At 30.6% G+C, this 6,250-nt stretch overlaps 2 pseudogenes; one reads left to right on the forward strand and one right to left on the reverse strand.

The window, feature by feature from the left end:
• Window positions 1-518: 518 nt before the first annotated feature.
• On the reverse strand, window positions 519-1,067 carry LOC107025161 (annotated as a pseudogene).
• Window positions 1,068-1,375: 308 nt separating this feature from the next.
• LOC107025163 lies at window positions 1,376-2,418 on the forward strand (annotated as a pseudogene).
• Window positions 2,419-6,250: the final 3,832 nt, after the last annotated feature.

Raw genomic sequence — 6,250 nt, forward strand, 5'->3', positions numbered from 1 at the left:
TTGAACGAGCATTACATTATACACTTGATCGTTCTAGATAGGACATACCACAATGGGCACCCAAAAGCTATATCTCCAACGTCAAATACCACAAACAATGAGTCATAAAATAATCAAGAGAAGGGTGTTTCAGAACATTCATGTGCAAGCACCAACTCACTATTTTCCCCTGTTTTTACAGTTAATCTATAACACTCAACTTTTCTGTGGCTTTTTATCCGTTATTCCTTCCTTTGTCACCCACAAATTTTCCTCCCACATTTAAACATCCTTGAAAAATTCCTCCATCAGTTAACTTGATATCTCATAGTTGAGATCCTTATTTTGTTAAGTTGATGTATGTAGTTTCCTTAATATGTTTATTATTTTAGGTCTCATTAATAGAGGTACACGCGAAATATTAATGTAGTTGTACATGTGATTGTGGTCTAGAGGCCAGCAATTACTAGCTGCTATGCAGGACTCGCGAAGTGAAGGTTCTGCTAATAAGAGGAGGAGAAGAATGGAAGTATCTCCAACTAGAGACGACAGTAATTCCACCAGTCGCTAACTATCAATGTTATGTAAATAACTAATTCATTAATCATTAAATCTAATTAATCCATATTATATTTTTAGCTAATCTCTATCATATTGACTCCAAAAGAATAAGCTTCAAGATAAATTGAAGGAATTGAAGACCTGATTCCCACAATAGTCACATTCTTTAAAGTCCTCAAAGTATCAATTTTCAAATCATCAAAAGTGTTCATAAGAATTCTTGAATTTTCTTTACTATTTAATTTCTCAATTTGCCGATTCTAGACTCAACTGCTCAATTGTTACTCACCATATCATCAAACACAAAAGAAGGAAACTCAATAGGACTTAGTGGTGGCAGTGTTGTTAACTCTATTATTTTATCCTTAGAACTACATTTCTTGAAATAATTAGAATAATCAGTAAACCTAGAATTATAATAAATATAACAACTATGGTTGGTTGGACCCAAAATACTATAGATGCATCTTAAATATTTGGGCCATGAAACCAGATCAATCAATTATAATAGTGAAGATAACATGTGAAAAGGGGAACTATTATTTGCATTTGATTGTATTAAATTTGAAAATATATTCAGACTCATGAGACCTTATAGAAGAATGAAAAAACCGTTCTTATAGTATCATTCCCAGGTCAAGGCCAAATTAATTCGTCTCTTCAATTTTCCATGAAATTAGTCCATCTCCTCACTGCTTAATTTGATTAATTGTTTGAAAAATCGAAGAGATGGATTAATTTGGCATTGGCATGATAATAATACTATTAGAAAGGATTATTCATCATTCTATAGAATCTCATGACCCGAAACTTATTTTCAATTTAATCCAATCAAATGCAACAGTTCTTCCTTTTCACGTGTCATCTACAAAATTATTATTGATAGGGTTCGTTTACTGACCAAAAGATGTTTATCCCATTACGCTATTTTGGATTCATCCAGCCATAGTATTTGATATTTATTATTATAGATTTACTAAATTAAATTATTTCAAAAAATGTGACTCTAAGGATATAATAATAGAGTTATAAAGCCAATTTATTTTCATTCTTTTGTGTTTAATGATATGGAGAGTAACAACTGGGAAGTTGAGTCGATGAAGACGCAAACTAGGATGCTGAATTGTGAATAGGCTCTAAGAATTCTTGTGAATTCTTTTGATGATCTAGAATTTGATGCTTTTAGAATTTTAAAGAATATGACTATTGTGGGAATTGGACATTCAATTCCTTCAAATTTTCTTGATGATAATTTATTTGACGAGGATATGATAGAGATTAGTTCAAAATTATACGGATTGATTGGTTTTAGTTTACATTGCATGTGATAGTTACTCTAAGATATCAAGTCAATTAAGGGAGGATATTGGTCAATGGTTGTTGAAATATAGGAGGCCATTCTTGTTGGTGATAAGGGAAGGGCAACACAGAGAAAAAATGAAGTAAAAGTTGAGCTACAATGAGGAACCGGAAAAATAGGGGAAGATAGTGAGTTGGTGCTCACTTGTGGAAGTTTTGAAAGACCCTTTTTTGGTTATTTCCTAACTCACTATGGGTGAAATTCAACTTTGGAGAGCATAGCATAGGGGTGCTTGTCTTGGTGTATCCTATCTAGAATGATCAAGTTTTTAATGAAAATCTAGTTCAAGATATTTGGAAGAATGGAGTTAAAGCGAATGTCGGTGAAGGGGGTAATAATAAGAGATGAGTTTGAGAGGTGTATAGAGATCGTGACGGGAGCCGATGATAATGGAAAGTATTGAGAAAAAATGCCAAAAAAAGGAAGGATTTAGCTAAGGAATCTATGAAGGAAATGGTTCAACAAATGTGAATCTGAAGGTTTTTTCTATTGATCATTTACTTGGTCGTAATGAGTAATACATCACTCAATAGATGATTTTTTTTATTTCAAAGTTTATACTTTGTATTGGTAATCATATATACCTTTGATTGTACTTTTATTCTATTTTTGTTGTTTATACATATCTATTTGTCGCTATGTACATAGCACAAATACAAAACAATTTCACACAACAACTATAAATTCTACTTATTCATATCTATTGAAGTAGAATCACAGGTACAAATGATTATCTAGAAAAAGATAAAGAGAGAATAAGTAAAACGGACTATCCAAGAGACTTCGAATAGTCTGGTCATCCAATAAGAATCTATACTACTATCACAAATTGGTCCAGAAGTATAATTACATGTTAATGTCAACCAAATGCTAAATATGATAGCACACGGACAACTTCTTGTTCTTTTATCTTTACAATCAGTCATCAAAAATCAAGTATCTCTTGCAATAGGCCACTTCAAGTAAAAAATAAGTAAAAATACACCCTTTCATTTCTTTTTTTCATTCTCTTTGTTTCTTTTTCTTACGCTTCAAATTTCTATTTTACAAATACAAAACACAAACTTTACAAAATAAACCTTAATTTTTGAATAACCTTATAACTCTCGTTTCCCATTATATTGGTTCAAAAATATCTTTAAGAATAAGAAAAGGAAGAAATGAAAAGTAATTTCAATTTATTATATTAAAGAAAGAATACACACCTGAAATTTTAGTTGTATAAAAGTATTTTAAAATTAGTATTTGTAAAATATTTAATATTGATAAGAATTCATTTATGCAAGTGGATAAGTCGTAAATTCATGTATTATTAACCAGGTTAGATAAATATCATCTCCAGTCAAACTGTTCACACGAAAAAGCAAGATTTTATAATGTATTAATTGACACTTGCAAGACTAAGATAAATTATACTTGACAATAAATTTTGGGAAGTAGGAGAACATATAAAGTAGTTTTGATGATTGATAAAGTGAATATTGTTCACTACTTGTTGTTTTATGTATACTCTATTAGGTGAACCAGGTTCCTAGACGTGAATGGGGACAACCTATATAAATATGAGAAATTGCGGAAAAGAAGAAAAATATTAATGTGCAGAAATAAAGGAGCGAAAAAAATATAAAGAAATAGCTGAAACAAAGATATAAAGAAGGAAAGAAAATAACGGATTAGAAATTCAAGATGAAGAAGGAAAGAAGTAAACTTTAAACAAGTCCTAGGCAGTAAAGGAAAGAGGCAGAAAAGTTCAATAAGGAAATGATTATTTTTCCAGGCGTTTCCTTGTAGAAGTTGATGAAGGCAAAAAAATCTATAAAAGATTCAAGCTAAACAAAGAAAAACCGGTCTTTGAATAAACACAAATTGAGAGAATTTTCCAGCAAAGGCAGAGTGATACCCATTGCATATTCACGAAACTCATCATCTTGAGAGCAATAGCATTGGAACAAATGGGGTGGGTGAGTTGACCCTTAAACAACAAAAATAGAATATTATAGTTAATAGACGACCATACAACTTTACTTTCACCCACAGAATCATGTTCTTTGCCCTTTCTTATTACTGTTCTGAATTATCAGTGAGTAATTTTTTAAAATCTCAATAACAGTAAATATGTGTACCAAAGAAGAAACTAAACTAATAAGATTATCTCATTTTGAATAGTTCAGAAGAATTTCACCACTCTTTTCAGAACTAGAGAACAATCTTTATGAAAACTACAATTGATTACTAGCTATTTATTGAGATGATATATTGAGTGATTTGGTACTAATTATTACCAAGTAAAAGCTCCTTAGAAAAATCCTTAATATTCATATTTGATGAACTATTTTCCTTCATAGTTTTCTTACTAAATCCCTCCATTTCTTGACACACTTCGTCAATTCTTCCTATTCATCACTGTATCTCGTTGTGATCTCTATACACCTTACGAACTCTTCTCTTTCCTTATACCACATTCACTGGCATTTACTCTGACTCCATTCTTCCAAACACCTTGAAGGAGCATTCTATTACAAACTTGATCATTCTAGATCTAACACGCCACAACGGGTACCCTAGAATCTATGCCCTCCAGAGTCACATTACACAAACTGTTAGTCAGAAAATAATCAACAAAACTGTGTTTAAGAAACTTGCACGAGTGAGCACCAACTCAATATTGTCCCCTTTTTTTTTTCCGTTCTTCTTTGCAACTCACTTTTCCTTCAGCTTTTAAACATTTTACCCTTCTCTTTATCACCAACAAAAATGGTTTCCCAAATTTCAAAAAGCCCTTGACCAACCTCTTCCATCAATTGACTTGACATCTAAAAGTAAATACAAAATTCTTTGTAGATAACTAATCGATAGTCCTTAAATTAAATAAGTCCCTATTGTTTTTAAAGTAATCTCTATAATATTAGCTCCAAAAGTATTATAATCAAGCAAATTTGAAGAAATTGAAGACACGGTCATAATTGTCACATTCTTTAACACTCTCAAAGTATCAAATTTCAAATAATCAAAAACGTTCACAAGAATTTTGGGATTTCTTCACTATTTAGTATCTCAATTTGCCACTTCTAGACTAAACTTCCCAATTGTTACCCTTCACTTCATCAAATATAAAAGAAGGAAAATAAGTTTGACTTAGAGATGAAAATCTTTGTAACTCTATTATTTTATCCTTAATTAGAATCATAATTCTTGAAACAATCATAAAAACTAAAATAATAAATATAAAAAACTATGGCTGGTTGGATTCAAAATAGTGTAGATGAGAGATTAAAATTTTTTTGTCCACTAGACAAGCCCAATCCAAAATAATATTGTAAAAAACATATAAAAATGGGAACTATTTTTTCCATTTGATTGGATTAAATTGAAAATGAAAAAATAATTCTCTCTTTTCACATGTAATCTACACTATTATGATGGATTGAGCTGTTTTAGTGGGAAAGAAAAAAAAACTAATATCCCATCTACACTATTTGGATCTAACCAACTATAACTTTTTTATACTTGTTGTTATAAATTTATTGATTATTTCATGAATTGTAATTCTAAAAATAAAATAACAGAGTCACAAAGATAACCACCACATAGTCCAATTGATTTTCTTATTTTGTATTTGATGATGTGGAGAGTAACAACTGACCTGTTGAGTCTATGAAGACGAAAACAAAGATATTGAATAGAGAAGAAAATCCAAGAATTATTCTAAGCAATTTTAATGACTTTGAATTTGATGCTTTGAGAAATTATAAGAATATGACTTTGGTGGAAATTGGGCCTTCAATTCCTTCAAATTTTCTTGATGATAATTCTTTTGGAGATGATATGATAAAGATTTGTTCAAACATTATATGAAATTAATAGACTTAATGATTGATGGGTTAGTTACTTGCATTGCATTTGGTAGTTACTCTAAGATATCACGTCAGTTGATAGAGAAGATTGGTCAAGGATTGTTGAAATGTGGGAGGCTCCTTATCGGAGAAAAAGATGGAGGAAAACATGAGTTGCAAAGACGAACTGAAAAGGCATGGAAAGATACTTATTTGGATCTCGCGAGTGGATGTTTTGAAACACCCTTCCGTTAGTTATTTAATAACTCACTAGAAGTGGAATTTAGCTTGAAGTTATATTACAAATTTTAGGGGAAATTTTATAATTTACCTGTTCCCTAATTTATTTTTTCACTTTCAAAGTTACATTAAAATAAGTACTCAAGTATGAATATTACACTAAATAGTTTTTTAGAAAAAAAAATATAACCAAATATAACCTTATCTTCATGAATTTCCAATAAAAAGATTTGGAATCTATGGCGAACAACCTATCGCATTCTCCGTCCTAACTACA

This window comes from Solanum pennellii, chromosome 7, assembly GCF_001406875.1.
Source record: "Solanum pennellii chromosome 7, SPENNV200".
NCBI lineage: Eukaryota > Viridiplantae > Streptophyta > Magnoliopsida > Solanales > Solanaceae > Solanum > Solanum pennellii.